Consider the following 11945-nt stretch of genomic DNA (forward strand, 5'->3'; position numbering starts at 1 on the left):
GCCGGGCTGGGCCAGGTTGGGCTGGGCTGAGTTGGGCCAGGTTAGGCCGGGCTGGGCCGAGCTGGGCCTGGCTGGGCCAGGTTGGGCCAGGTTGGGCTGGGCCAGGCTGGGCTGGGCTGGGCCGCAGGTGCAGCCTCAGACCAAGCTTGCACTTGCTGCCCAGGAGCCTGTGCAGGGTGTCACCCCCAGCCCCACTGACAGAGGGGCTGAGGGAGCTCCCTGCAGCACTGAGGAGTCGCTGCCTCGGGCTGGAAGTGCCACAAGTCCTCATGTGAACTTTGGGTTTGTTCGACAATAGAAGTGTAAGGGGAATTTCTTTTAATAAAATCCTGAGAGATCTCAAAAAACCCAAAAGTGAGGGGCACGTTTTCCACAGGTGGGATGTGGGAACTGAGCACATCGCTCCTGATGTCCAAAGGTACCGAGAGAACCCTTGGGGGGCTCGGGAGCCTTGGGATGTTGCCAAAAGTGCCTGGTGGCTTGACTTTGACCCTTGGAGAGATGTACCACCTGTATGTGGGGATATGAAAATCACTGAGGTTTAAAGGGTATAGAAATAGTATAATTACAGGGTAAAACACAGATTTTAAGATTTTGGTACAGGGGGGTTATGGAGACAAGATGGAGGAATTTGGGCCTGTCTTGTGGTTCTCCTTCCTTCTTCATGTCTTCCATTTTCTGTGTGACGCAGATATTTTTTGATAGGTTCTTGGTGAAGGTACACTTAGTAATAAAAATGATAAGTATTGGGGACAAAAGGTAAATAAGATTTACTTGATTTTTGTTATAAAAAGACGCGATCGCCCTGTGGGCAGTCAGAGTGCCTTTGGCTGCCTTGCTGGTCAGACCCTGGCTGGGCAACAGAAACACTTTGTAGATAAGAAAAAATAAACAACCTTGAAGACCAAACCTGAGAGTCCAGCCTCGTCCTTTGGAGCCCGATAGGAGCGAACCCATCTCACCCTTGTCTGGGCAGAGACAGACAGCAGCCAGCCCAGACAGTGGGACCTGCCTGGGTGGAAGCCCACCCGATTCCAGACAATGTGAGGTTCCCAGTGCCTGAAGGAACTCAAGGCCAAGGATTCTTTTTACTGGGATCATAATGAACCTTGTGCAAAACAATACATGGGAAAAAATAAATCCTTTAAGGTTTTCTTCCAGAATACCCAATATCCAAATCTTCCCTTTGGTTCTAAGCTTAGCTACATAAAGTGTCCTGACTCCTGACTGCTTGAGTCACCATCCTTACAGAAAGCCATGTTTAAATGCTTTGCGTCTTACATAAATAATAGTTCACTATTTCATTGCTGATAATTAGATCTGAAATATACAGTCATGAGTTTGAATGTAGTTATGCAAAAGGAAATATTCTATTTTCGTGTTTGGAACTGGAATGAAGATTTCTCTTCAACACTTGTTACTGCTTATTTTAATAGGTTGCATCTTCAGTAATAGTTAAATATGAGAAATCACTGGGACTTTAGGCACTCCAAACTCTGTCTGGTTTCAAAACTCTTGAACTTGAGAGAAATGCATGCAGAGAGCCCCCAAGGAGGCTGTATGGTGAATCAACTCAGACTGCTGAAAATCAGCACCAAGTACAGCCTGAGCTTTATATAAAAATCAGCCTGACATGGTCACTGGCTTAGAGTACAAGGCAGGAGGTATTTACAGGAGGAAAGATTTTAATAGCACCAACAGCAAGATTTTAATTTTGGTATTATCTGTGATTGTCTCAAAAAGCAGAGAGCTAACCCAGCAGGTTAGCTACCTTCACACTTCAAATGCAGAGCCTCATTCCTACAGAACAGATTTCTCACCTCAGTAGTATATTAGATTGTATTAGCCACACTCAGAAGTGAAGTAGGTTGAATCTATTTTAGCTCCAAACTCTGATTACCTCTGTAGTGTTATTATTTATTATTTAATTTCTTCTGGACCATAAGAGTCAAAGAAAATAAATTATTATATATTTCTAAATGTTCCCCTATTTGATATACTACTTCAATAACACAGTAATTTTATTTTTATCTCCTAGAGAGATATAGAAACAAAGACATAAAGAAACACAAAATCATAAGCTAGAAAATAAAAGCATGGCTTCAGCTTCTCAAAGCCTCAGAAATTCCATGGCTGTTGTCTAACACAAGTGTTCAGAGCCACCATTATTCCATAATAATTTCCAGAAGGCATCAACACAAACTCCTACTTTCTCTGTTCTTTTGAAGAAAAAAATCCAAAATGTACTTCACTTCTGAATACTTCCAGTGATCCTCACTATTAAAATCCGCATTTCCTACCTCAGAAATACCAAAACTCTTGTGACTGATGAGCTCTATTGTGATCATGTTATTAATCCCAATGAGGAGCTTCTGGCTGAAATAGCTCTGTTCAGGTCAGTGGAATCGCCTGTGTGAATGATTTACCAGACCATAAGCTGACTGAGGATCTCAAAAAGCTCTGAGAAACCTTACATTTGTTACCACTGTGCATGAAGATGGGGTGAATAAAAATTTATGACGTAGAAATGCAATATACCCAACTGAATACCCACTTCTTAATATACACATTCAGATAATGGTCTAATTTATGGCCTTATAAAAACCTTTATGTGACTAGTTGGCATTTAGAGCAGTGCCCACCACGATGCTCACAGCAGTGCTAATGGCCTGTATTGACCATTAGAGATGTTTGAGATAACTCTGGCAAAGATTCCTCAGCCATCTTCCTTCTGATATTCTGATTTCCAGTGTGCTCTGAAAGGTTAAATTCTCCATATCTGAAATTTTCTGTAGGTTTTGGGAGGTTTTCCTTTAAAGGTCAAATCAAACATGGTCTTGTCATTTCTGTGACCATGTTCTGGAAAATTTACAGGTTAGTGGTTTTTAGTTTGGTTTTTTTTTGGTTGTGGGGTTTTGGTTTTTTTTTTTTTTTTTTGTTTTTTGGGTTTTTTGGTGTTTGTTTTTTGTTTTTTTTTGGCTTGTGAGAATTCTTTTGGAGGTTCCTGAGCAGTTCTATTATTTGGAGCACAGAATGAAAGCAAGATGGGATTTCTGGTATCAAGTCACATGAAAAACAGTGTATTTCATCACATTTTTTACCTTTAGACACACCTCAGTTTATATACTCAGGTGTAGCATTTCCTAATTCCCAGTGTCCAACTTCCTGGGTTTATCAGGGCTCTTGGCCATGAATATTCAATGTCTGGCAACAAACTTAGAATTCAGTGAGAGTTTTGTGAGGATTATATAGACACTGGTTCCTTTCTACATATTGTGAACTACCAAAAGAATTCAATAGTATTCAATAGTGGTGGTGTTTGTTAGGGACAGCATTTACTGGCAAACTTCATTGCAATTTGACCTTCTCCAGGCTCAACCCTTCCCAGAACTGCAGATGGTCAATGTCTGTCTGTGTCTCACTGTAACTTCATAATCCAGAAAAATAAACATCAGAGCAGATTTTTTATAGGATAGAAATAAATGGCTTTTAGATAGCTATGATGATACAGCAAACAGACAAAAAAAATCATCACATCAATAGTATTTTTAAACTATTCTAAGTAATATGATGAATGTTATGACCTGAGAAACAACAAATTACTGACTGACTCATCATGTGCTTCATCTTCAAAAGTGATTTCACATCACTTCAAGTACTCCCAAATTAATAAATTTCATCCCTTCAGAATTACACCAAGTACAAGAGATCATAGAATCATCAAGGTTGGAAAAACCCTCCAAGATCATGGAGTCCAACCATTTCCAACACTGTCAAGTGTGCCACTAAATCATCTCCCTCAGTGGCACATTTCTTTTAAATCTTTTTTTAAATCCCTCCAGGGATGGGGGCTTCTAGGCAACCTCTTCCAAGGTGTGGCCACCTTTCTGGGAAGAAGTTTTTCCTAATATTCAGTCTAAACCAAGGCTGTTTCGGCTGGTCCTGTCCCTTTCTCTCTGGGAGCAGAGCCTGACCCCACCTGGCTGCCCCATCCTCTACACCTCTCTCTCTGTGCAGAGCCACAAGGTCCCCCCTGAGCCTCCTTTTTTCCAGGCTGAGCCCCTTTCCCAGCTCCCTCAGCTGCTCCTGGTAGGATTGGTGCTCCAGTCCGTTCCCCAGCTTTGCTCCCCTGCTCTGGACACGCTCCAGCTCCTGAATGTCTTGGAGGAAAGGGCCTAAAATGGATCTGTAGATCATAAAAGACCCCAAGAATATAATCCCTTGAAAGGAAAGTTTAAATAATTTATGATGTTACTCAGATATTATGAGTCTGAGTTACAACAGAATTGAGCTGCAACTTCTTTGTGCTTCCTAAAGAGAAAACTCAGAATAAGGCACTCTTGGAAGGAACCACCCCAGTTACAGCCCAGTTAAGGAAGAGCAGCCATTGGCCATCACAGAAACAACTTTATAGTCATTTTCTGCATGGTAGTCCCTCACCCATGCTAATGTAAAGGATTAGATGAAAATTCACTTTATCCACTCCAGACCCCCAGCACAGCACATGTATCCAGTCCTACAGTCTGCTTACATCTCTCTCCAGCATATAAAAACCAGGAAATAGCAAACTCCAAACAATAAGGTTCCATCTCATAGCAAAAGTTATCGTAATTAGTCTCCATGTGATTGACTTTGTGCAATTAAACTTCATTCCATTCCCATTAGTCAAGTCTACAAGGCCATATAAAATTTGTGGATGACAAAATGAGAAAATATTGCCAGTCCTAGAGGAAGACTGCATCATAATTCAGAAATAATTATTCCCTTAAGGCTATCTAATCCTTCCTAAATTATGACCCAGTCCTCTTCCAAAATTGGTAACACTTTCTGACTTCATGTCAGACACAAATTTTATAATTGTACCTACTTTGTTCTTGTAACAAGGTCACTAATTGAAATATTAGACAGGGCTGCTCTCCAGACCAAACCCTGAGAAGCAGCACTGGTAACTGCTCTTCATTCCGGGAACTTTCCCTTCCATAGAATTCACCAAAGCATCTACTTGGCCAAGCTTTTTATCCACCTCATGGTTTTTCAAATCATCCCCACTTTCTCATTCCTTAAGAATAATTTCCCTTGAGGAACTATGTCCAGAACTTTGCTTAAATTTAGACAGATTAGGTTCATTGTATTCCCCTTGTTTAAGAAGCCAGCTGTCTTATCAATATATTAAATCAGCCTGATAAAAGCTGCACTCAATGGAACACACCGAGTTATTCCATTTGCCTCTGAAGCCTTGATTGCTCTTTCATTCAAAACCTAGAAATTTTGCATATCATCAGGGTCAAAGCCACGATTTCATGCATTGCTTATAACTCCCACTTTTGTGAGCATATCTTTTTGGTTATTCCCCACCTTATCAGTGGTAGGAGGACACAGCAGCAGTAACAAGAGACAGATCTCAGGCAGGATCAAGGCAGAGATTTAAGCACAGTCCTCGGCCTCAGAGAGCTGGACATGAACACGAGTACAGAGTGCGAGCTGCCTTTAACACCACTGAACCTTGGTGTACCAGAAAGTGCAGCAAAGGCAGAAGATTGTCAGCTTCATCCATTTGGAAGAATTGCCTGAAGATGGGAAGAAGAGTGAGGCTGGTGAACGCCACCACAGGCAGGCTCTGCTCACAGCCAGTGAGGAGGGTCTCACACGATGCTGCACCCACCATGGTTTCCAGGCTCAGAACTGCATCCATAAGTGCCACCTTTATTGCAAAAACAAACCTGTTCTGCTGTTTACACAGTGATCCAGCAAAGAACCTGCAGATGACCACACTTTTCCTCTCCAGATGTCGGAGGAACTGCCACTACCCCAGTACAGAAAGTAGCACACCTATCTGCATGGGGAACAGACACTTCTACAGAAATAATCCTCCAGCTTCTAGGTCACCCTCACAACAATCTGTCTGCAGATTTTCTGAAGCTGCAGAAACACCATGGAGATATTTGTAAGATCACTCAAATCGGTGTTGTTATGATTTATCTTGATGCAATCATATCTATTGCTGTTAAGTTTTATAACCTAAATTATTTTTTAAATGAACAGGGCCCCACTTACATTGAGTTTTGGAATACCATTAATTTTTTCCTCAGTAATTTTCTTCTCTCAGCATATTCAGCTGACACTCCCCACAGCCAGCCATAGCAGTTTCATCACCAGTGGACCCATGACTTTGCTGTAGGAAGTGCTCTGTGATAAAGTGACTTGAAAGGAACAAGCACTGCTAAACCTAAAATTCAATCACTTTCTGTAGATACTCTAACATCCAGAGCTATATGGGAACATCTAACCACTCTAAAACATATAATGAGCAGGTTCTACCTGTGAAAAATTCTGTGTGCTCAGGACAGAGATTCTTTATGAACTATGGATTGTTAAGAACAAGTCACCAAGAATAAACCAGATTTTGTCGTAACCTGCATGAGCTCAAGAGCTCTACAGGTTATTGGTATTGATTTGACATTCAAAAGAACACTACCCTAATTCTTTCAAGAGAGCCTAACTCAGCAAGAAACACAGTAAAACCATTTAAGTCAGGCTTGGACTGCTACAATAATAGCAGGGTTCGAGTTATTTCAATTCCTGTCATTGTCAGTTTGAATCACTGAGCACAGAGAGGTGAGTGAGGAAGGAGAGAGATATTTGAAAGATAGGAAGACTTGAGACACTTCTTGACTTCAGCCCATTCATTATTAATTGGTCTTTGGTACACTTCAAAGGTAAAATTGAACCAATGACCAGTTCAAAGCTGATGTGTTGATGGCTTACAACCATTTGAGAAAAGATTAGAAGACACAAGGGGATGAAGTGATCCTGCTGATGACACGCTTAATTCATCTAATTCCCACATGTGGAAAGGGTAATCACAGATGCCTTAGTAGGGCCAGGCTCCCTTTCTATCTATATTTTCTTTTAGTTTTTCATCACTTACGTTTTTCGAAGCAGGTTGCTTTGGATGCCTCTCGAAGTTGACTAGCTATTTGAGAATGTGTTATGAGCATAATACCTTTCATGTGCTGATGTTTCATGTAAAACCCCCAACTTCTACCAATTCAATAAGCAGAAACATTAGAAAGCTTTTAAATGTTTTCCCAGTGAACCTTTCATTTTCCATATTGGTTTGGATAAGTTGTTTTACACTGACTTGGAAAATATACCCAGCTGGGGAGCACTTCCAAATTAGAAGTTAATTGATAGTACTTTGGACTGGGGAGGGTAGTAGGGGATGGAGAGAAGACAGTATTGCTACCAAGAAGCACCCTTATAGTCATTAGCTGCAGAAAGAACTGCTCCAGAGGCACCTGGAGCAAGCAAACCCTTCCAGTAAAATAACAAGGAGTTTTGAACAGTTATCTGCTCTCTAATGAGAATATTTCAGCCTTTATGAACACACCAGGCACGGATCCTTCCATCTTGCCTGTCATATATCCAGGTAGAAAACCACACTCTGGAAGGGGTGAATTGATCCAAACAAATGCAGCTGTGCCAGAGGAAGCTGGGGACAAACCCAGAGGCCCCACAGCCTCTTCTTGTGGGGCCTCAGCTCCAAACCAGCTCCCCCTCTGACAACCACTGTCTCAGCTCTCCAGGGCGTCTGAACCCTTTCTGACCACCTCACTGACAGAAACAATAAACATCTTGCTATCCCTGCCATGCCACAAATGTACCAGAGCTGGCAAAATACAGAATTTGAGTGCTGTAAGAGTCTGAGAGCCAGGTTCACTCCTGCTCTCTTGTCCTGCTCCCTCTCCTGGTGTCCACCGGGGAGTTCATCCCTTCAGCAGCACCGAGGGGTTTGTTGGGCACCAACCTCAAGCTTTTTTTCTCATATTCTCTCATTCACTCCCCCCATGAAATACCATTTCCCCCATTCTGAAACTCTCTTCTATCAAAAAATAGGTAAATTTTGGCAACAAGTGAGAATAAAGCACAAAAGGCAGTGTGTGCAGAAGACTTCCTTGTAGACATTATTAGTGTTCTGGATGAATCCTGTGTCCAGCTGTGGAGCCCTCAGCACGGGATCCACAGGGACCTCCTGGAGCAGGGATAAAAGCACTGGAGGGCTGGAGCCCTCTCTGTGGGGAAAGGCTGAGCCTGGGCTGTTCAGCCTGAGAGCAGAAGGCTCTGGGACACCTTAGTGCAGGGACCTGGGACAAGAAACTTCTTAGCAGGGCCTGCTGCAACAGGAGAAAGGAAAGGTTTTAACTTAGGGAGGGTAGATTTAGACTCGATACAAGGAAGACATTTTTACAATAGGGCTGGTGAGACAGGTGAACAGGTTACCCAGAAAAGTGATGGATACCCCATCCCTGACAGAATTCAAACCAGGGCTCTGAACAACCTGGTCTAATTCAAGATGTCCCTGTTCACTGCAGGGGAATAAACTCGATACCTTTAAGGGTCCCTTTCAACCCAAACTATTCTGATTCTGTGTCTAACTGCCCTTTGTTTGTGCTTTTTTCCTCCCCCCAGATTTCTTCAAGCATAAAAATGTGGGGATTTTCTTGAGGTGGGGAAAAAGTTAAATCCTGTATACTTGGGGGAGAATGCTAAGCCAGACTGGCATGAGCAGGTGAAATATACAGTTGGACAGTAGAAGAAGCACCCTGAGGATCCTTAGAGCTACCAAGATTTAGGGTTGGACAGATCCTGCTGCATACCACACTGAGAGAATAGAGAAGACAATGGTAATCTGAACAGGGATTCAAAGTCTCTCTTACAGTTATCAAGGGCAGCTAGAGGAAATTCTGTCATCTGTCCTGTTAGCCTTTCTTATCACCTTCCTCCACTTTCAGATTTAAAAAAAAAAATCCAGAATGCAAATGGATAATTTCAATGTTATCCAGCAGATATGACAAAATTATTGGTTTTCATTTGACACAAACCACCTATGGATTATCAACATTTACCTCCAATTGCTGAATTATACTCTGTGATTTGGAGGATGGCTTTCATCAGTCTCATCTGGTATTCAACTTTTTTCTGTCAGAGGAATCAGGAGTTACAGACATCCTCAACAATTATCAAAAGGAACATGAGGCGTGAGTTACTTAGTGATATAAAAATAAAGGCATCTATTTCTGGTTTTGTGATAACTCCAGAGACTATTTTCCATGGCTAAGGATCCTAATTTCCAACTTGAGTTGTTTTCTGTGTCAAACTTCACTTGCATCACCTCAGAGTATCAGAATTTTCTGTCCCACTTCTCAAAGACAGGAAATTTCCATTGTGTTCCCTAGGTGTGTGGGTAGGACCAGGGACAGGGATCCATTTCCCTGCCTTAAGTGGTGCCTTCTTGGGGCTACTTAAAACCAGAGGCCAGACAAAAATGAGGGAATAAAAATCAATTCTATTTATTGAAGGGCCTTCAGGTACATTTAGGGCAGATGAAGCCCCCCAGGGGCTGCACCCAAAAATGGACCATGGGTTTTCACACTTTTATAAGTTTGGTCCATTTGCATATTGGGGGCTAATCTGACAATTCCAGCTTCAGGTAATGGAGCCATGTACCCCCAGTTTGCTCCCCCCAACTCACTTTTGTTTCCATCTCTGGGGGCCTGAGGCAGTGAGGTGTTCTTGATTGCCAGGCCTGGAGAGGAATTGTTGTGTCTGACCAAAATGGGAAAGCAGCAGCTCACACTGAATACGGAGTTAGAGTTATACACTAAAGAACTGCAGGATTACAAATAGTTGAAAAATAGAAATGCTAAAATCCTAAGGCATCATAAGGAATGAGAATTTCACTGTCAGCCCCACAGTTCTGGTGAGGACTCAGACCCTTGCAGAGAGCTTCAGCCTCCTGGGGCTGGAGTAGTCTACAGTCTGGGGTCCCCACTCCATCCCCCCACCCAGCCCTGGGTTTACTACACGTGGAGCTGCTGGAGCTCAGCATTCTCATCTCTGTCATTCAGAGTATTTTGACACAGCCTGGTGAAAAGCAGCAGCAAACAAATGCCTGATGTTGCAGTAAGTGGAACTCTGTTCCCTGCCACCAGCTGTTCAGAGGGAAAACCCTTCCTGGCATGGCAGAGGTGGCACACACGGAGTGCAAATTAAAGCCCCAGCTTCTCCCCAGAAGGGCTGGCCCAGTGACCTGTGCCCTTGACCTGAGCACAGGAATGAGAGAAGAGATGGGAGGAAAGGACAGGGACAGGGCACAGAGCAGGGGTGAGCAGCTGGGTGTGCTCAGGTGGCTCTGGAGCACCCAGGCTCTAACCTGAAGGTGAGTTGCACTTCTGAGCACAGAACCCGCCTGAGTGAAATTTATTTAACCTTTTCAAATCTAAGTGCTGTGGGTTTTGATTTAGCAGTATTTCAGAATCTGTAAGAGACGGGCTATGTACATTAAAGTATACAGCCTGAGCCACTGTGGCCATGCAAATCACCCCAAATCCAGAGAGGCCAGGGAAGAACCAGGACAGGCTCCTCTGAACCAGAGGAGCAAAGCTGCAGCAATTCACTGGTGCCACTGAGATAACACGAATTTCCTCAAGAAACTGGAAACTACACACACTGAATGCAATATTTGCTGCAGCTTTTGTGTTTCATATTTAGGTGTAATGCTGGAACATTTCCTGTGTTTTCCAATATAGGCTGTTCCCTTCTCCAGGCCACCTCGTTATGTATTTATGAGACTGCCTTGTCTGCTTCTCCTTCATCTCTTTTGTGTTAGAGGGGACTTAGTCTCAACACAGCTCTCAGGGAGAGGGAGAAAGGCACAGTGATGCATGAAGGAAGTTGAGAACAATATGTATTTTCAAAGAAAGAAAATGGAAAATATCTTACCAAAGGTCCCAAAAGGCAAGCTGAAATAAGCTCTTATTTGCAGAAGACAAATACTTTACAGATGTGAAGTCCTTCCTCTGTTTATGCCATGATCAATATTATTAGTTCCCATTGATCAGAGTAGTATTTCTTCTTCAGAGAACATAACATGGTTCTTACAGTATCTCAAATATTTAGAATGGAAAAATATAACTAAATGCAGGAACATCCTTAGAATTACAGTAGATTATTTTTGCCTCTATCTTTATAAAACTGTAATTTATTTAAATATTCCTACTATTTTAATTTCACATACATTAATCAAAAGTACAGGTTAACATATGACACCTTTCCTTTTACTTTTGAGTAATTTCTCAGGATATTCTGAATGTTTTCAGCCGGAAATAACCCGAACAACACATTATGTAGTGAAGAAATTCTGACTTTAAACCCTGCAATAGACTTTAAGCACAATCAGACTTTTCCAGTCCTTGTTCTACAAAGGTCCTTCCCTGCATTTATCACAGCTGCTCCAGCAAATTGCTGAGGGATGGCCTTTGAAATAAAGCTTGCAAAAAGCTCCAAGACTGAAGCAGAAGATCTGCAGTTGAATCTGAGATCAGACAAATGCCAGAGTAGTGCTGGGAGCTGGGCTCTGTGCATCCCCCCAGTCCAGCACTCATCCTGGCACGCTCAGCCATCTGTGCTGAGCTTCTCAGCCCGTGGAGCAGCATTCAGGGAGGTGCAGCAGGAAAACACTCCCAGCAAAAGGGGATATTTCCACCTAGACATGGCTGGGTGCACCCAAAGAGGGGTGAACAATTTCCCCAGGTGACACCGCTTGTTGGGCCAGTCTGCACACCTGCCTTTGGAAATGTAAGTGAGAATCTGTGACGAGGTCTCTGGTGCCCAGGTGACTCTGAGGTGTTAGAAATTCTCTTTTTCTCAGTCTCGAGACTGAAGAAGAAGACAGAATTCTTTGGCTTTCGTTCTCAAGGTTGTTTATTTGCTCTTATCTAACACATTGTCTTTTTCTGACTTGCTGAGATCTGTCTAGCACACTGACCGCCCTCGGGGCGGTGTTATCTCTTTATGCTAAAAATTACATGTACACTATTTACAATCATTTTCTAATACCTATCACCTATGTTAGACACTCTGTCTCTAAACTAATCTAAAAGTGC

Source organism: Fringilla coelebs (genome assembly GCF_963513975.1).
Source record: "Fringilla coelebs genome assembly, chromosome: 10".
Classification (NCBI taxonomy): Eukaryota; Metazoa; Chordata; class Aves; order Passeriformes; family Fringillidae; genus Fringilla; species Fringilla coelebs.